This window comes from Triticum urartu, chromosome 2, assembly GCF_003073215.2.
Source record: "Triticum urartu cultivar G1812 chromosome 2, Tu2.1, whole genome shotgun sequence".
NCBI lineage: Eukaryota > Viridiplantae > Streptophyta > Magnoliopsida > Poales > Poaceae > Triticum > Triticum urartu.
The window spans coordinates 406,767,956-406,789,478 of NC_053023.1; positions in this window are offsets into that span (position 1 = coordinate 406,767,956).

A 21,523-nucleotide genomic window follows, 5' to 3' on the forward strand; every position below is an offset into this window, starting at 1 on the left:
TGTTGAGGCTCGCGGCGGGTATCGTTATTTTCTGATCTTCACAGATGATTTGAGCAGATATGAGTATATCTACTTAATGAAACACAAGTCTGAAACATTTGAAAAGTTCAAAGAATTTCAGAGTGAAGTGGAGAATTGTCGTAACAAGAAAATAAAGTTTCTACGATCTAATCGTGGAGACGAAATATTTGAGTTACGAGTTCGGCCTTCAGTTGAAACAATGTTGAATAGTTTCGCAACTCACGCCACTTGGAACACCACAGCGTAATGGTGTGTCCGAACGTTGTAATCATACTTTATTATATATGGTGCGGCTATGAAGTCTCTTACCGATTTACCACTATCGTTTTGGGGTTATGCATTAGAGACAGCTGCATTCACGTTAAATAGGGCACCGTCTAAAAATCCGTTGAGATGACACCGTATGAACTATGGTTTAGCAAGAAACCTAAGCTATTATTTCCTAAAGTTTGGGGTTGCAATGCTTATGTGGAAAAGTTTCAGCCTGGTAAGCTCAAACCCAAATCAGAGAAGTGCGTCTTCATACTATACCCACAAGAAACTGTTGGGTACACCTTCTATCACAGATCCGAAGGCAAGATCTTTGTTGCTAAAAATGGATCCTTTCTAGAGAAGGAGTTTCTCTCGAAAGAAGTGAGTGGGAGGAAAGTAGAACTTGATGAGGTAATTGTACCTTCTCTTGAATTGGAAATTAGCTCATCACTGAAATCAGTTCCAGTGATGCCTACACCAATTAGTGAGGAAGTTAATGATGATGATCATGAAACTTCAGATCAAGTTACTACCGAACCTCGTAGGTCAACCAGAGTACGTTTCGCACCAGAGTGGTATGGTAATCCTGTTCTGGAAGTCATGTTAGTAGACCATGACAAACCTACGAACTATGAGGAAGCGATGATGAACCCAGATTCCGCAAAATGGCTTAAGGCCATGAAATCTGAGATGGGATCCATGTATGAGAACAAAGTATGGACTTTGATTGACTTGCCCGACGATCGGTTAGCTATTCAGAATAAATGGATCTTCAAGAGGAAGACGGACCTTATAGTAGTGTTACTATCTACAAAGCTTGAATTGTCGCAAAAGGTTTTCGACAAGTTCAAGGTGTTGACTACGATGAGATTTTCCCACTCGTATCGATGCTTAAAAGTCTGTCCAAATCATGTTAGCAGTTGACGCATTTTATGAAATCTGGAAAATGGATATCAAAACTACATTCTGTGATGGATTTATTAAAGAAGAGTTGTATATGATGCAACCAGAAGGTTTTGTCAATCCTAAAGGTGCTAACTGATACGTCTCCATCGTATCTACTTTTCCAAACACTTTTGCCCTTGTTTTGGACTCTAACTTGTATGATTTGAATGGAACTAACCCGGACTGACGCTGTTTTCAGCAGAATTACCATGATGTTGTTTTATGTGCAGAAAACAAATATTCTCGGAATGACCTGAAACTCCACGGAACATCTTAGAAAAAACAATAAAAAATCCTCGCCAAAGATGAAGACCAGGGGGCCACACCCTTCTCACGAGGGTGGGGGGCGCCCGCCCCCCCCCCTAGGGCGCGCCCCCCGACCTCGTGGGCCCCCTGTTGCGTCTCCAACTCCAACTCCACCTCCATATATTGAGTTTCGATGAGAAAAAAATTAGAGAGAAGAAATCATCGTGTTTTACGATACGGAGCCGCCAAGCCCTAAAACCTCTCGGGAGGGCTGATCTGGAGTCCGTTCGGGGCTCCAGAGAGGGGGATTCATCGCCGCCGTCATCATCAACCATCCTCCATCACCAATTTCATGACGATCACCGTCGTGCGTGAGTAATTGCATCATAGGCTTGCTGGACGGTGATGGGTTGGATGAGATTTATCATGTAATCGAGTTAGTTTTGTTAGGGTTTGATCCCTAGTATCCATTATGTTCTGAGATCGATGTTGCTATGACTTTTCTATACTTAATGCTTGTCACTAGGGCCCGAGTGCCATGATTTCAGATCTGAACCTATTATGTTTTCATGAATATATGTGAGTTCTTGATCCTATCTTGCAAGTCTATAGTCACCTACTATGTGTTATGATCCGGCAACCCCGAAGTGACAATAATCGGGACCACTCCCGGTGATGACCATAGTTTGAGGAGTTCATGTATTCACTATGTGCTAATGCTTTGTTCCGGTTCTCTATTAAAAGGAGGCCTTAATATCCCTTAGTTTCCAATAGGACCCCGCTGCCACGGGAGGGTAGGACAAAAGATGTCATGCAAGTTCTTTTCCATAAGCACGTATGACTATATACGGAATACATGCCTACATTACATTGATGAATTGGAGCTAGTTCTGTGTCACCCTATGTTATGAATGTTACATGATGAACCGCATCCGGCATAATTATCCATCACTGATCCGGTGCCTACGAGTTTTCCATATACTGGTTCCTGCTTATTTACTTTCCCGCTGCTACTGTTACAATCACTACAAAATACTAAAAACATTACTTTTGTTGTCTTTACTTTTGTTGCCGCTACCACCACTATCATATTACTTTGCTACTAAACACTTTGCTGCAGATATTAAGTTTCTAGGTGTGGTTGAAGTGACAACTCAGCTGCTAATACTTGAGAATATTCTTTGGCTCCCCTTTTGTTGAATCAATAAATTTGGGTTGAATACTCTACCCTCGAAAGCTGTTGCGATCCCCTATACTTGTGGGTTATCAAGACTAATTTCTGGCGCCGTTGCCGGGGAGCATAGCTCTATTCTTTGAGTCACTTGGGATTTATATCTGCTGGACACTATGAAGAACTTGAGAGATCCGAAAACTAAGATCTATCCCTCAACTACGAGGGGAGGTAAGGAACTGCCATCTAGCTCTGCACTTGATTCACCTTTTGTTATGAGTAAGTTTGCGACACCTACATCTGCTTCTGTTATTCGTTCTGATATGTCGCATGTTATTGATGATGCTACTTCTGCTATGCATGATACTTATGATGAAACTACTTCTATGCCTGATACTACTGTGCCCCTTAGTGAATTTCTTGATGAACAAATTGCTAGGGCTAGAGAAAAAGAAATTATTGAATCTGAATACGATGATGATAGTGATGATGAAAATATGCCTGTTATTCCTGAGGGTTATCTTTTTGATATGGAATCTTCTGGCGCTATTTCTGCTTGCAAAGATAGATATGAGCTTAAGAGGTTATTAATTAAATGGAACAAAGAGTCACTTAGAGATAAAATGAGACCTGACCCTGCTTTCGCTACTTCACCTATTTGTGTTCCTGATAAGGATTACGAATTCTCTGTTGATCCTGATATAATTACTTTGGTTGAATCTGATCCGTTTTATGGCTATGAATCTGAAACTGTTGTGGCACATCTTACTAAGTTAAATGATATAGCTGCCATGTTCACTAATGACGAGAGATCGCGTTACTTCTATATACTCAAAATATTTACGTTCTCATTAAAGGGTGATGCTAAGATATGGTTTAATTCTCTTGATCCTCGTTGTGTGCGTAGTCCCCAGGATATGATTTATTACTTCTCTGCTAAATATGTCCCTGCTCATAAGAAATGAGCTGCTTTGAGGGAAATATACAACTTTGTGCAAATTAAAGAAGAGAGTCTCCCACAAGCTTGGGGGAAGCTTCTCAAGTTACTTAATGCTTTGCCTGATCATCCTCTTAAGAAACCTGAAATACTTGATATCTTTTATAATGGACTAACCGATGCTTCCAGAGATTACCTGGATAGTTGTGCTGGTTCTCTTTTCAAGCAAAGAACACCGGATGAAGCTGAAATTCTATTGAATAATATGTTGACAAATGAAAATAATTGGGCACCTCCTGAGCCAGCTCCTGAGCCATCTCCTGCTCCAATTACTGAGCCTATTCCTAAACCAACTCCGAAGAAGAGAGGTATTCTATTTCTCAGCCCCGAAGATATGCAAGAGGCAAAGAAATTTATGAAAGAAAAAGGTATTAAAGCCGAAGACGTTAAGAATTTACCTCCTATTGAAGAAATACATGGTCTTAATATACCGCCTGTTGAAGAAACATATGGTCTCAATTATTTATTTACTGAAGAACCTCCTGATCCCGATATCCCAACACAGGTAGTAAAGGTAAATTCTCTCTATAGATATGATAAAGCTGAAGTCCCTCCTACTAAAATTGCTAGTCAGTGCTTGGATGAGTTTGATAACTTTATGTATAAGCAAGATGACTTCAATGCTTATTTTGGTAGACAATTAAAAGAAAATGCTTATATGATTAGACGCTTGGGTGATTATATGGCTGATATTAAAGGTGAACTTAAACTTGTTAGCAAACATGCTTCTATGGTTACCACTCAAGTAGAACAAGTACTTAAGGCTCAAAAAGAAGTGCTTGATGAAATGAATAGTAAGAAAAATGATTATGTTGTTAGAGTGGCTACTAGAACTGGTAGAATGACTCAGGAACCTTTGTATCCTGAAGGCCACCCTAAGAGAATTGAGCAAGATTCTCAAAGAAATAATATTGATGTTCCTAGTTCTTCTAGAAAGAAGAAGAAGAAAAATGATAGAACTGTGCAAACTTCTAATGAACCTATTGTTGAACCACCTGATAATCAAATGATACTTCTATGTCTGATGCTGAAACACAATCTGGTAATGAACATGAACCTAGTAAAAATATTAATGATGATGTTCATTATGATGCTCAACCTAGTAATGATAATGATGTAGAAATTGAACCTGTTGTTGATCTTGATAACCCACAATCAAAGAATCAACGTTATGATAAAAGAGACTTTGTTGCTAGGAAACATGGTAAAGAAAGGGAACCTTGGGTTCAGAAACCCATGCCTTTTCCTCCAAAACCATCCAAGAAAAAGGATGATGAGGATTTTGAGCGTTTTGCTGAAATGATTAGGCCTATCTTTTTGCGTATGAGATTAACTGATGTGCTCAAAACAAATCCTTATGCTAAATATATGAAGGATATCATTACTAATAAAAGAAAGATACCGGAAGCTGAAATTTCCACTATGCTTGGTAATTATACTTTTAAGGGTGGAATACCAAAGAAACTTGGAGACCCCGGAGTACCTACTATACCTTGCTCCATTAAAAAGAATTATATTAAAACTGCTTTATGTGATCTTGGAGCTGGTGTTAGTGTTATGCCTCTCTCTTTATATCGTAGACTTGACTTGAATAAGCTGACACCTACTAAAATATCTTTGCAAATGACTGATAAATCAACTGCTATACCTGTCGGTATTTGTGAGGATGTGCCTGTTGTGGTGGCAAACGTTACTATTTTAACGGACTTTGTTATTCTTGATATTCCCGAGGATGAAGTATGTCTATTATTCTTGGAAGACCTTTTCTTAATACTGCAGGGGCTGTTATTGATTGCAACAAAGGCAATGTCACTTTTCATGTTAATGGTAATGAGCATACAGTACACTTTCCGAGGAAACAACCTCAAGTTCATAGTATCAACTCTATTGGAAAAATTCCATCGATTATATTTGGAGGTTTTGAATTTCCTCTACCAACTGTCAAGAAGAAATCTGATATTCTTATTATTGGGGATGTGCATATCCCTGTTGAGGTAACTTAGTGTTATTCGAAATTTCTCCGGTTTCATGATTATCGGAATGAGTTTGTTAACAAGACTTGATCAACCTTGTTAGTGGATTCTTTTTGATGAACATGAGATGGATGAAACTAGAAGCACAAACTTATGTACCCCACTTTTACTTTCTGTTATTTATATTAAATAAAGTAAAAATAGTATTTTCTGTCTGTTTCCTGACTTATCTGTGCAATATAAAAATATCCCGAAAATAAAAGTCCTCAGAATGCCATGCCAATTTAATATGATTTTTTCGGGAATATTTGAGGATTTACTGTGCAAAAATTACCGCGGGAGGAGCTGCCACCTGGCCACGAGGGTGGTGGGCGCCCCCCCCCCTATAGGGCGCGCCCCCTGCCTCGTGGGCCCACGGTGGCCCTCCTCCACTTATCCCAGCACCCATCTTCTTCCTCTATCTCACACAAACCCGAAAAACCAACTCAAGCACGAGTTCCAGCCACTTTTGTTGTGATTTTCGATCTCCTTGCTCAAAGCACCTCTCGCAAAACTACTTGGGGAGATTGTTCCTTGGTATGTGACTCCTCCATTGGTCCAATTAGTTTTTGTTCTAGTGCTTTATTCTTTGCAAATTTGTGCTGCATAGGTGACCATGTTCTTGAGCTTGCATGTCAAATTTATATGGTTCTAAGTAGTTCTAATGCTTGATATAGGCTCTAGGCACTTGTACGAGTAGTTGCTATCAGTTTTATTGAGATTGGTTCACTTTTATTTTGAAGTTACTAAATATTTCAGAATTTTTCAGAGAAAAACAATATGTTTAGGAAGATGTTCCAAGGTGGTCCCTCTAAGAATCAAGGACTCAGAATTGCTATGCGCGATGCTGACGAGGATCCACCGAGAGACGCTCCAGTACGGCCTTGCGAATGACCGTCGGAAAATTTTATGGACCGTGCGGGAATTAAAGAAGAATTCAAAGCATATTTGCGCAATGCCGGTCTTGAGGATTTTGAGGCTAACAAATGCCCCCAGTATCATGATCTCACAAGTTCATTTGTGAGGAGGTTTGAGTATTCATCTTTGCGTAATTCTCCTTCAGTCATGTTTGATCTTTATGAAAAATCTTATACCATGGACCTAGAGGATTTCACTTCTTCTTGCGAACTTCCATCATGGGACAGTATTAGGGATCCCCCTAAATCTGAATTTAGAAACTTTCTTGCTAGTATAACTATGGGGGAATCCAGACATATAACGCAAGCTACCATAGGGAGCATTCACTTTCCTGCTATACATTATTTTGCTCTCTTCATCGGTAGATGCATAAATGCTAAGGATGAAGCATGTCACATGTGTGTCCCTGATCTCAGCATTCTTAGGAGTGATGTGTTAGGAGACCAATCTTATCATATGGGAGCCATTGTAGCTCGTAGGTTGCATCATAATAGACATAATGAAGATTTCTTTGGAGGAATTTATGCAACCCGCTTAGCTCATTTTCTTGAAATAGACATTCGTGAGGGTGATATGGAGTTGCCTCCTGCATATTTAGATTATAACTCTATGGCTTCGCACCAGTTTGTCGAGAGGCCTGAATCACCTCTCCTATATCGCTTAATTTTTGATAAACGACGTGTTTTCCGTATTACTCTCCCTGCTCCTGCCTTCTTTGATTCACAAAAAAAGGAAGATATGTTATTACCAGAGAGGAGGTAGAAGAGTACGAGAGGAGAGCAGAGGCAGCCCGACTCCACGCTGCAGCTCAGCAGGCGATAACCGCTGCACATCGGTATGATCCCAACTATCCTTCCTCATCACAATACGACCCCAACAACTATTATTATGGATATCCGCCAGGCCAGCCGTGGCCATAGACCAACTTAGGCCAAAAGCCTAAGCTTGGGGAGTACGTATTTCTCACCGACATTACATTTATGTTCACACACACTCATTGCTAGGTGTCGGTTCTCATACTTTTTCACTGTAATATCCATGCTAGTTTATTTTCTTTTTCCTGCTTTCTTCTTGTGTGTTTGTTAAACCCTAAGAAAAACCAAAAAAATTAGTAGTAGTTTATTTTTCTGCTGTAGTAGTAATAATTAAAAAGGAAACCCAAAAATATTTCCCGTTCTTCTTTTGCTTGTTGGGAGCTTTCCCGTGTAAATAGTTTTATTTCTTTTCTTTTCTTTGGGGGTCAGTAGGAGAAGACCATAATTAAATTGTTGAAGTGGCTCTTATATGCATTATTGTTGATTTAACCAAGAGCCCATATTGCCTTGTCTTCTCCTGTTCATTGAATGCTCGCAAATTCCAGCTTAGTCCAATGCACGTGCACTCTTATTATTATTCACACCGTTTGGTCGTGCAAGTTAAAGGCAATTATGATGATATATGATGGACTGACTGAGATGAGAAAAGCTGGTATGAACTCGACCTCTTTTGTTTTTGTAAATATGATGAGTCCCTCGTTCTTGATTCAACTTATTATGAATAAACATGTTTGCAATGACAATTAGAGATCAGAGTTGCTTGTGCCATGCTTGATTAGCTATGAGTTATAATGATTTACCTTGTATGCCAACATGCTATTGAGATGATTATGATGTGGTATGATGGGGTGGTATCCTCTTTTGAATGATTTAAGTGACTTGACTTGGCACATGTTCACGCATGTAGTTGAAACAAAATCAACATAGCCTTCACGATATTTATGTTCATGGTGGATTATATCCTACTCATGCTTGCATCCAATGTTTATTAATTTTAATGCATGTACATGGCTGTTGTCGCTCTCTAGTTGGTCGCTTCCCAGTCTTTTGCTAGCCTTCAGTTGTACTAAGCGGGAATACTGCTTGTGCATCCAATCCCATAAACCCCAAAGTTATTCCAGATGAGTCCACCATACCTTCCTATATGCGGTATCTACCTGCCGTTCCAAGTAAATTTGTATGTGCCAAACTCTAAACCTTCAAATAAACATTTTGTTTAGTATGCTCGAATAGCTCATGTATCAACAAAGGATGTCCTTATCTTCCGTGTTAGGCGGGTTATTCTCAAGAGGAGTGGACTCCGCTCCTCACTCACGAGAAAATGGTTGGTCACCGGGATGCCCAGTCCCATGCTTTATGCAAACTAAATCAAAATTAATTGCAAACAAAACTCCCCCTGGGACCTGATGTATGTTGGAGGCACTCGTTGTTTCGAGCAAGCCATGGATTGATGCTTGTTGGTGGAGGGGGAGTATAAACTTTACCATTCTATTTGGGAACCGCCTATAATGTGTTTAGCATGGAAGATATCGCCATCTCTTAGTTGTTACGTTGACAATGAAAGTATACCGCTCAAAATACAATTTATCTCTATTTCAAAACCAAGCTCTGGCACCTCTACAAATCCCTGCTTCCCTCTGTGAAGGGCCTATCCATTTACTTTTATGTTGAGTCATCACCCTCTTATTAAAAAGCACTAGCTGGAGAGCGCAGCCGTCATTTGCATTCATCACTGTTAATTTATATTGGGTATGACTATGATTGGATCTCTTTTACCATGAATTACAATGTCTAGTCAGTCCTTGATCTTTAAAGGTGCTCTGCATTTATGTTTTGCGGTCTCAGAAAGGGCTAGCGAGATACCATCTTGTTATATCATATTATGATTGTTTTGAGAAAGTGTTGTCATCCGAGATTTATTATTATGACTTGCTAGTTGATTATGCTATTGATATGAGTAATGATGAGACATGAGAATTATTGCAAGTGTGGTTAGTTATGATCAATGCTGAAAACTTGAATGCTGGCTTGACATAGTTACAACAACAAGAGCAAACAGAGTTTGTAAAAGTTTTTCTTTCTTTCTTTCAGTTTGTCAACTGAATTGCTTGAGGACAAGCAAGGGTTTAACCTTGGGGGAGTTGATACGTCTCCGGCGTATCTACTTTTCCAAACACTTTTGCCCTTGTTTTGGACTCTAACTTGTATGATTTGAATGGAACTAACCCGGACTGACGCTGTTTTCAGCAGGATTACCATGATGTTGTTTTATGTGCAGAAAACAAATATTCTCGGAATGACCTGAAACTCCATGGAACATCTTAGAAAAAACAATAAAAAATCCTCGCCAAAGATGAAGACCAGGGGGGCCACACCCTTCTCACGAGGGTGGGGGCGCCCCCCCCCTAGGGCACGCCCCCTACCTCGTGGGCCCCCTGTTGCGTCTCCAACTCCAACTCCACCTCCATATATTGAGTTTCAATGAGAAAATAATCAGAGAGAAGAAATCATCGTGTTTTACGATACGGAGCCGCCGCCAAGCCCTAAAACCTCTCGGGAGGGCTGATCTGGAGTCCGTTCGGGGCTCCGGAGAGGGGGATTCGTCGCCGTCGTCATCATCAACCATCCTCCGTCACCAATTTCATGATGCTCACCGCCGTGCGTGAGTAATTGCATCGTAGGCTTGCTAGACGGTGATGGGTTGGATGAGATTTATCATGTAATCGAGTTAGTTTTGTTAGGGTTTGATCCCTAGTATCCATTATGTTCTGAGACTGATGTTGCTATGACTTTGCTATGCTTAATGCTTGTCACTAGGGCCCGAGTGCCATGATTTCAGATCTGAACCTATTATGTTTTCATCAATATATGAGAGTTCTTGATCCTATCTTGCAAGTCTATAGTCACCTACTATGTGTTATGATCCGGCAACCCCGAAGTGACAATAATCGGGACCACTCCCGGTGATGACCATAGTTTGAGGAGTTCATGTATTCACTATGTGCTAATGCTTTGTTCCGGTTCTCTATTAAAAGGAGGCCTTAATATCCCTTAGTTTCCAATAGGACCCCGCTGCCACGGGCGGGTAGGACAAAAGATGTCATGCAAGTTCTTTTCCATAAGCACGTATGACTATATACGGAATACATGCCTACATTACATTGATGAATTGGAGCTAGTTCTGTGTCACCCTATGTTATGACTGTTACATGATGTACCGCATCCGGCATAATTATCCATCACTGATCTGGTGCCTACGAGTTTTCCATATACTGGTTCCCGCTTATTTACTTTCCCGCTGCTACTGTTACAATCACTACAAAATACCAAAAACATTACTTTTGCTGTCTTTACTTTTGTTGCCGCTACCACCACTATCATATTACTTTGCTACTAAACACTTTGCTGCAGATATTAAGTTTCCAGGTGTGGTTGAATTGACAACTCAGCTGCTAATACTTGAGAATATTCTTTGGCTCCCCTTGTGTCGAATCAATAAATTTGGGTTGAATACTCTACCCTCGAAAGCTATTGCGATCCCCTATACTTGTGGGTTATCACTAACAAAGTGTGCAAGCTCCAGCGATCCATCTATGGACTGGTGCAAGCATCTCGGAGTTGGAATATACGCTTTGATGAGTTGATCAAAGCATATAGTTTTATACAGACTTTTGGAGAAGCCTGTATTTACAAGAAAGTGAGTGGAGCTCTGTAGCATTTCTGATGTTAAGTGTGGATGACATATTGTTGATCGGAAATGATACTGAATTTCTGGATAGCATAAAAGGATACTTGAATAAGAATTTTTAATGAAAGACCTCGGTGAAGTTGCTTACATATTGGGCAACAAGATCTATAGAGATAGATCAAGACGCTTGATAATTTTTTCAATGAGTACATACGTTGACAAGTTTTCGAAGTAGTTCAAAATGGAACATTCAAAGAAGCAGTTCTTGCCTGTGGTGCAAGGTGTGAAGTTGAGTAAAGACTCAAAACCCGGTAGAAAATAGAAAGAGAATGAAAAGTAATTCCCTATGCCTCAGTCATAGGTGCTATAAAGTATGATATGCTGTGTACCAGACCTATTGTATACCTTAGCATGATTTTGGCAAGGAAGTACAATAGTGATCTAGGAGTAGATCACTGGACGGCGGTCAAAATTATCCTTAGAGGACTAAGGAAATATTTCTCGGTTATGGTGGTGATAAAAGAGTTCGTCATAAAGAGTTACGTAGATGCAAGCTTTTTACACCGATCTAGATGACTCTAAGTCTTGATCTAGATACATATTGAGAGTGGGAGCGATTAGCCAGAGTAGCTCCATGTAGAGTATTGTAGACATAGAAATTTGCAAAATGCATACGGATCTGAATGTTGCAAACTTGTAGACTAAACTTCTCTCGCGAGCAAAATATGATCACTCTTTGGGTGTTAATCACATAGCGATGTGAACTAGATTATTGACTCTAGTAAACCCTTTGGGTATTAGTCACATGAAGATGTGAACTATAGGTGTGAAATCACATGACGATGTGAACTAGATTATTGACTCTAGTGCAAGTGGGAGACTGAAGGAAATATGCCCTAGAGGCAATAATAAAGTTTTTATTTATATTTCCTTATATCATGATAAATGTTTATTATTAATGCTAGAATTGTATTAACCAGAAACTTAGTACATGTGTGAATACATAGACAAACAGAGTGTCCCTAGTATGCCTCTACTTGACTAGCTCGTTAATCAAAGATGGTTAAGTTTCCTAGCCATGGACATATGTTGTCATTCGATGAACGGGATCACATCATTAAAGAATGATGTGATGGACTAGATCCATCCTTTAGCTTAGCACTATGATCATTTAGTTTATTGCTATTGCTTTCTTCATGACTTATACATGTTCCTATGACTATGAGATTATGCAACTCCCGAATACCGGAGGAACACTTAGTGTGCTATCAAATGTCACAATGTAACTTGGTGATTATAAAGATGCTCTACCTATGTCTCCGATGGTGTTTGTTGAGTTGGCATAGATCGACATTAAGATTTGTCACTCCGATTGTCGGAGAGGTATCTCTAGGCCCTCTCGGTAATGCACATCACTATAAGCCTTGCAAGCAATGTGACTAATGAGTTAGTTGCGGGATGATGCATTACGGAACGAGTAAAGAGACTTTCTGGTAACGAGATTGAACTAGGTATGATGATACCAACGATCGAATCTCGGGCAAGTAACATACCGATGATAAAAGGAACAACGTATGTTGTTATGCGGTTTGACGGATAAAGATCTTCGTAGAATATGTTGGAACCAATATGAGCATCCAGGTTCCGCTGTTGGTTATTGACCAGAGATGAGTCTCGGTCATGTCTACATAGTTCTCGAACCCGTAGGGTCCGCACGCTTAGCGTTTGATGACGATCGGTATTATGAGTTTATGTGTTTTGATGTATTGAAGGTAGTTCGGAGTCACGGATGTGATCACGGACATGACGAGGAGTCTTGAAATGGTCAATACATAAAGATCGATATATTGGAAGGCTATGTTTGGACATCGGAATGGTTCCGAATGAGTTCGGGCATTTACCGGAGTACCGGGGGGTTACCGGAACCCCCGGGGAGTCAATGGGCCTTATTGGGCCTTAGTGGGAGAGAGGAGGAGGCGGCCAAGGTGGAGGGCGCCCCCCCCCCCTCCCAGCCCAATCCAAATTGGGTGGGGGGCTGTCCCCCTTTCCTTCCCTCTCTCTCCCCCTTCCTTCCTCTCCTACTCCAACTAGCGAAGGGGGAATCCTACTCCCACCGGGAGTAAGACTCCCCCCTTGGGCGCGCCATGAGAGGGTCGGCCCTCCCCTCCTCCACTCCTTTATATACGGGGGAGGGGGCACCCCATAGACACACAAGCTGATTGTTTAGCCGTGTGCGGTGCCCCCCTCCACAGATTTCCACCTCGGTCATATCGTTGTAGAGCTTAGGCGAAGCCCTGCGTCGGTAACTTCATCATCACCGTCATCACGCCATCGTACTAACGAAACTCTCCCTCGACCTCAGTTGGATCTAGAGTTCGTGGGCGTCACCGAGCTGAACGTGTGCAGATCACGAAGGTGTCGTACCTTCGGTGCTAGGATCGGTCGGATCATGAAGGTGTACAACTACATCAACCGTGTTGTCATAACGCTTCCGCTTACGGTCTACGAGGGTACGTGGACAACACTCTCCCCTCTCGGTGCTATGCATCACCTAGATGGATCTTGCGTGAGAAGGAAAGAGGGGGGCCGCGCCCCCTCCCCTTGTCCAATTCGGATTGGGCAAGGGGGGGCGCGCGCCACCTCCCGTGGCCTGCCTCCTCTCCTCCACTATGGCCCATTAGGCCCATTAACTTTCCTGGGGGGTTTCGGTAACTTCCCGATACTCCGAAAAATCCCCGAACCTTATCAGAACCATTCCGGTGTCCGTATATAACCTTCCAATATATCAATCTTTACCTCTCGACCATTTCGAGACTCCTCGTCATGTCCGTGATCTCATCCGGGACTCTGAACAAACTTCGGTCACCAAGACACATAACTCATAATACAAATCATCATCGAACGTTAAGCGTGCGGATCCTACGGGTTCGAGAACTATGTAGACATGACCGAGACACATCTCCGGTCAATAAACAATAGCAGAACCTGGATGCTCATATTGGCTCCTACATATTCTACGAAGATTGAGGGAGTCCTGGATTAGGGGGTCTCCGGACAGCCGGACTATATCCTTTGGCCGGACTGTTGGACTATGAAGATACGAGATTGAAGACTTCGTCCCGTGTCCGGATGGGACTCTACTTGGCGTGGAAGGCAAGCTAGGCAATACAGATATGCATATCTCCTCCTTTGTAACCGACCTTGTGTAACCCTAGCCTCCTCTGGTGTCTATATAAACTGGAGGGTTTTAGTCCGTAGGACAACATACAATCATACCATAGGCTAGCTTCTAGGGTTTAGCCTCTCTGATCTCGTGGTAGATCAACTCTTGTACTACTCATATTATCAAGAATAAATCAAGCAGGACATAGGGTTTTACCTCCATCAAGAGGGCCCGAACTTGGGTAAAACATTGTGTCCCCTGCCTCCTGTTACCATCCGCCTTAGACGCACAGTTCGGGACCCCCTACCCGAGATCCGCCGGTTTTGACACCGACATTGGTGCTTTCATTGAGAGTTCCTCTGTGTCATCACCGTTAGGCTTGATGGCTCGTTCGATCATCGATAGCGATGTAGTCCAGGGTGAGACTTTTCTCCCCGGACAGATCTTTGTATTCGGCGGCTTCGCACTGCAGGCCAACTCGCTTGGCCATCTAGAGTAGATCGAGAGTTACGCCCCTGGCCACCAGGTCAGGTTTGGAAGCTTAAACTACACGGCCGACATCCGCGGAGACTTGATCTTCGACGAATTCGAGCCCCTGCCAAGTGCACCGCACGGTCACGATGAGCATGATTTAGCTCTACCATCGGACAGTGTTCAGGAGACCGCACCGGCAACCGCTCCGACCCTCAATTCGGAGCCAATTGCGCCATCCATGGACGGGTGGATAGACCCCGCCACGGAGGTCGTATTCTCAGCAGCGATCGAGCCGAGTGTCGACCTTACCCTTCACGGGAGCCGTGACGCCGAACTGCCGGAATCTTCCCCGGCCATGGACTCCGAACCGCCTGTGCCCGCGCCTATCGAATCCGATTGGGCGCCGATCATGGAGTTCACCTCTGCGGATATCTTTCAGCACTCACCCTTCGGCGACATACTGAACTCATTAAGGTCCCTCTCCCTGTCAGGAGAGTCCTGGCCGAACTATGTTCGGCAGGATTGGGATGCGGATGACGAAGAAATTCGCCGCCCACCCACCACCCACTTAGTAGCCACTGTCGACAATTTGACCGACATGCTCGACTTCGAATCCAAAGACATCGACGGTATGGACGACGATGCAGGAGACGAAGAGGAACCACTGCCCACAGGGCACTGGACAGCCACCTCATCGTATGATATATACATGGTGGACACACCCAAAGAAGGCAATGGCGACGAGACAGCGGAGGATGACCCCTCCAAGAAGCAACCCAAGCGCCGACGTCAGCGGCGCCGCTCTAAGTCTCTCCAAGGCAAAAGCGGTGATACCGGCACAGGAGATAATAGCACTCCGGATAGTGCCGAAGATGACAACAATCCCCTCCAGCAAGATTTAGAACAGGAGGATGGAGAAGCCAGCCCTCCCGAGAGAGCGGCAGATGGAGAGGCGGAGGATGATAATTACATGCCTCCCTCCGAAGACGAGGCAAGCCTAGACGACGACGAATTCGTCGTGCCTGAGGATCCCGTCAAACAAGAGCGCTTCAAGCGCCGGCTTATAGCCACGGCAAATAGCCTTAAGAAAAAGCAACAGCAGCTTCAAGCTGATCAAGCTTTGCTAGCTGACAGATGGACTGAAGTCCTTGCGGCCGAGGAATATAAACTCGAACGCCCCTCCAAGAGTTACCCAAAGCGCAGGTTGCGACCCCGACTGGAGGAGGAAGCACCAAAACATACATCTCCAGCGTATGACGCGGCTGATCGGCCACCTCGTGGCCGCGACAAAGAGGCATTTCAGCCAAAAGCTCAGCCCGCACCCCGACGCCACTCAAATAAAAATGTCAAGGCATGGGGAAATATGCCAGACCTGCGAGACGTATTGGAGGACAAAGCAAAACACGCAAGATCGATCTACGGATCACGAGGGCGTGCCACTATGCGAGACGATAACCGTCACGCCGGATATAGTAAAAGTAAATCCGGCCGGGTCGAACACAGCGGACAAGACTCATTTGAGCTGCGTCGCGATATAGCCCGGTACAGAGGCGCTGCACACCCCCTATGCTTCACAGACGAAGTAATGGATCACCAAATCCCAGAGGGTTTCAAACCCGTAAATATCGAATCATACGACGGCACAACAGATCCTGCGGTATGGATCGAGGACTTCCTCCTGCACATCCACATGGCCCGCGGTGACGATCTACACACCATCAAATACCACCCACTCAAACTCAAAGGACCATCTCGGCATTGGCTCAACAGCCTGCCAGCAGAATCCATTGGCTGTTGGGAAGATCTGGAAGCCGCATTCCTCGACAACTTCCACGGCACTTATGTGCGACCACCAGATGTCGATGACTTGAGCCACATAATTCAGCAGCCAGAGGAATCGGCCAGGAAATTCTGGACATGGTTCCTGACAAAGAAAAATCAAATCGTCGACTGTCCGGATGCAGAGGCCCTAGCAGCTTTTAAGCACAACATTCGCGATGAGTGGCTCGCCCGGCACATTGGCCAGGAAAAGCCAAAATCTATGGCAGCCCTCACGACACTCATGACCCGCTTTTGCGTGGGAGAAGACAGTTGGCTGGCTCGCAGCAATAACATATCAAAGAACCACGGTACTTCAGGTACCAAGGACAGCAATGGCAGGTCACGTCGCAACAAACATAAGCGCCGCGTCAATAGCGATAATACCGAGGATACGGCAGTCAATGCCGGACTCAGAGGCTCTAAACCCGGTCAGTGGAAAAAGCCATTCAAAAGAAGCACTCTGGGCCCATCCAGTTTGGACCGAATACTCGATCGCTCGTGCCAAATACATGGCACCCCCGACAAGCCAGCCAACCACACCAACAGGGAATGTTGGGTGTTCAAGCAGGCAGGCAAGTTAAATGCCGAAAACAAAAATAAGGGGTCACATAGCGATGACGAGGAGGAGCCCCGGCAGCCGAACACCAGAGGACAGAAGAGGTTCCCCCCACAAGTGAGGACGGTGAACATGATATACGCAACCCACATCCCCAAGGAGCGGAAGCGTGCGTTAAGGGATGTATATGCGTTGGAGCCAGTCGCCCCAAAGTTCAACCCATGGTCCTCCTGCCCGATCACCTTCGATCGCAGGGACCATCCCACTAGTATCCGTCATGGCGGATTCGCCGCACTGGTCCTAGACCCAATCATCGACGGATTTCACCTCACTCGAGTCCTTATGGACGGAGGCAGCAGCCTGAACCTGCTTTATTAGGACACAGTGCGCAAAATGGGTATAGACCCCTCAAGGATCAAACCCACAAAAACGTCCTTCAAAGGCGTCATACCAGGTGTAGAGGCCCATTGCACAGGCTCAGTCACACTGGAAGTGGTCTTCGGATCCCCGGATAACTTCTGAAGCGAGGAGTTAATCTTCGATATAGTCCCGTTCCGCAGTGGCTATCATGCACTGCTCGGGCGAACCGCATTTGCGAGATTCAACACGGTACCACACTATGGATATCTCAAGCTCAAGATGCCAGGACCTCGGGGGGTCATCACAGTCAATGGAAACACAGAGCGCTCTCTCCGCACGGAGGAGCACACTGCGGCCCTCGCAGCAGAAGCGCAAAGTAGCCTCTTAAGGCAATCCACCAGTTCGGCGATTAAAGACTCGGACACCTTCAAGCGCGCCCAGAGTAATCGGCAACAAGACCGCCTGGCACGTTCCGAGCTCGCATAGCAATGCGGCCCCCACTCCAGTCCCAGCCAAACGGCAAAATCCATGCCATGCGTACATAATTACACATTGAAAATACCATGGGCACAGGGTGGAGGGGGGCATGACTACGGCACGCCCCAAGACGCCGCTCAACCGCACTACGGGCTTCCCGCTTTGTTATTTTTCTCTCTTTCAGGACTTTAATCTCTGGAAACCCTGTCCGGCAGTATAATTGCCGGACACACGATGCAACAACCAAGGAGGCAGAAAGCTACGTCGCACCACGGAACTCCCAGGTGGCTTCTGATAACAAGTGAAATACCTGCTTTAAATACCATTCCTCAGCTTTCCCTTGGAGGGGACATGTCAAATAGTCCTACTTTTTGCTTATCGCACTACTTGTATCATTCTGCTTCGACGCACCTTTTTGAAAAAACAATGCATAGCACTAGACTATTACCGCATTCTCTATTCTTTATTTATATATATATATATATGTTCATTCATGACATTCAGCACCTGTACACTCTGGTACGGCCAATACGCCAGGGGCTTAAGCGTACCCCATAATACGGCGTGAGAAGTCCGAACACTTTCAACGATGCGGCACCCCGAACTTATAGCATTATATGCATCAGCTCCGAATCATGTCTTGGGTCAATAGTTGGGTTTTCCCGGCTCCCATGTTTTGGTACCTTACGTACCGCTATATCGGCTAAGGTAGCACTGGGAGAACTACTGCGATTGTGCCCCGGTTCATCTGGGCTAAGCACCTCAGTAGAGAAAGCTAAAACTGACTGTCATGATAAGGCGAGAGCTAGTCACTTTTCGAGAGGTCTCAAGTCCCTAAAGACTTATGCCGCTTAGAGCAAGGAGTCGGCTTTGTCTGGCTTAAGGCGTGTATAGCGCCCCGAATTCGGCCTTCCGAATACTAGGGGCTTCGCCAAAATTTAAAATTGTAGACTTCTATGGCTAAGTGAGAGTAATAAAGCATTATAGTCTGATTGCCTTGTTCGTTGCGCTGATCACCTCCCTCGAAGGACCCAACAATGGGAACAAGAGTGCTCAGATTCATCCCGAACACCCCAGCACTCGTGGCATGGGGGCAGAAGCCGACGACTAGCCATCTCTCAGATTTAATAAACAGTCGCACAGAAGGTAATATTTTAAATTCAAACCAGCGTTGCATAGCGCATATGAACAAGTTTTCATAATACAGGATCACACGAGCGAGTTCATTCAAATATTACATCCTTCGCACACTCATCCGCCATAAGAGGGGCACCCTTCAGGACACCCTCATAATACATTTCGGGGTGGCGATCCTCCTTGCCCTGCGGAGGCCCCTCCTTCACCAGCTTCTCGGCGTCCATCTTGGCCCAGTGCACCTTTGCACAGGCAAAAGCCCGGTGGGCACCTTCGATACAGACGGACCGCTTGATGACTTCCAGCCGTGGGCAGGCATCCACAAGCCGCCTCACCAGGCCGAAGTAGCTGTTGGGAAGGGAGTCGCCAGGCCACAGCTGGACTATAAGGCCCCTCATGGCCTGTTCGGCCGCCTTGTGCAGCTCGACCAGTTGCTTCAGCTGGTTGCTCATAGGCATCGGGTGTTCGGTCCCAGTATACTGAGACCAGAACAACTTCTCCGTCGAGCTTCCCTCCTCGGACTGGTAATACTTCACGGCATCTGACACGCTGCGGGGCAAATCTGCGAATGCTCCTGGAGAGCTCCGGACTCGGGTAAGTAACAAGTAATTTACTTTCACATGCTTGCTTTGCATATTGAATGCCTTACCCGCCGCTATCTTCCTCATCGCCTCAATTTCCTGGAGGGCCTTTTGGGCTTCAGTCTTGGCATGCTTTGTGCTCTCGAGGGTCGCGGCAAGCTCAGACTCTCGCGTCTTCGAGTCAAGCTCCAAAGTCTCGTGTCTCTTCACGAGAGCCTGGAGCTCTTGCTGCACCTTGCCCACCCGTGCCTCTTGTTTCTCCCGCTCGGTGCCCTCCTTGGCCGCTTTGTTTTCGGCCTCGGACAACGATTGCTTCAGGGTCGCCACTTGCCCACTTCGGTCATGGCACCTGGCACATTCATGATGATCCTGTCAGTTCGCTACCACATTTTCTTTTTTTATATAGACAAGGTATTACTTACCTTTGTTCTCCTCGAGCTGCCTATTGGCAAGGCCGAGCTCTTTCTCGGACCGCTCGAGGTCCTACTTCAGTGCGGCGACCTCTGCAGTTAGTGCGGCAGAGGTCAGCAGCGAAGCCTGCATACGCATATAGACATACTTATATTAGACTCCTGCAGATATTATCGATCCTCTATTCGGCTTTTCTTTGTGAACACCAAACAGAGCATCAGGGGCTACTGTCTATGTGGTACTATTTTTCCTATATTTTAAATACTTACCTCAAAGCCTGTTAGAAGGCTGACACAGGCTTCAGTCAGTCCGCTCTTGGCGGAATGAACCTTCTTGATCACCGCACTCATAATAGTGCGGTGCTCTTCGTCGATGGAAGCGCCGCGAAGCGCTCCCAGCAGGTCGTCCGGTGCCTCTGGTTGGACAGAGGTCACCGGCACGGACGGCTTGCCCTTCTTGGAAGGGGGCCGCCTGCCCGAGTCCAGAACCATTGGAGGTTCCGGTGCAGTGTTCGACTGAGGGCCGAACTTGGAGCCCCTGTGAGCCTTACTCCCTTTGCTCCTGGAGTCCGGAAGGTCGCCTTGAGGTGCCTCCGGGACTGTCTCCCCCCATCTCGGTGCCCCTTGAGACAATACCTCGGCATTGTACGTAGGGCAAGCGGTTGGAAGTGTATCACTATCCATGTCCGATGAGTCCAAGGAACCGTCTGACGAGGATACATCGATACGGGCTTGGGGTGGACTGCATAATCATGTTCGACGTTAGGGGAAGCAGTGCAACAAAAGTATGCTATGAGTTACTCTGGTATCCGAATACTTACGACTTCGCCAGGGGCTTGACCCTGAGTAACCACTCGTCTTCGCCGTCGGTGGCGGTGGTGGAACAGTCCGGAAGGAGAGTCCTTCCCTTCTTGGACCCTTCGGCCTCCCCGGTTGGGGCAGCCTTCCTTTTCTTGTCTCCCCCGGTTGGAGGGAGAGAGTCTTCATCTTCCTCCTCCTCGTTTTCACAGGAGGAGTGCGTCTTGGAGTTATCGGACGATGAGTCCGATACCACCTGGCGCCGGGAACTCTTTCGGGTTCCCTTGGCCTTCTTCTTGGTCTTCTCCGGCACCTCATAAGGAGCCGGAGTCCGCATCTCCGTCAGGAGAGCGTCTGCGGGGTCTTCGGGTAGAGGGGCCGGGCAGTTAATCTGCTCCAATGTCTCCACCCAGTCATGTCAAAGGCATGGGAACTTAGACCCCGCACATGGTTAAGCTATGGGAAATAAGTACCCTACGCACAGAGCTTACCGGATTCGCAGGGCGCTTCGTGCTTAGCCCGTGGTCCTTGGTAAGAGAAGGGGGGACCTCGGCGCCCTTGAATAGCACCTTCCAGACGTCCTTATGCATCGTGTCGAAGAGCTCGCGCAGAGTCTGGTGCTGGGCTGGGTCGAACTCCCACAAGTTAAAAGCCCGTTGTTGGCACGGGAGGATCCGGCGGAAG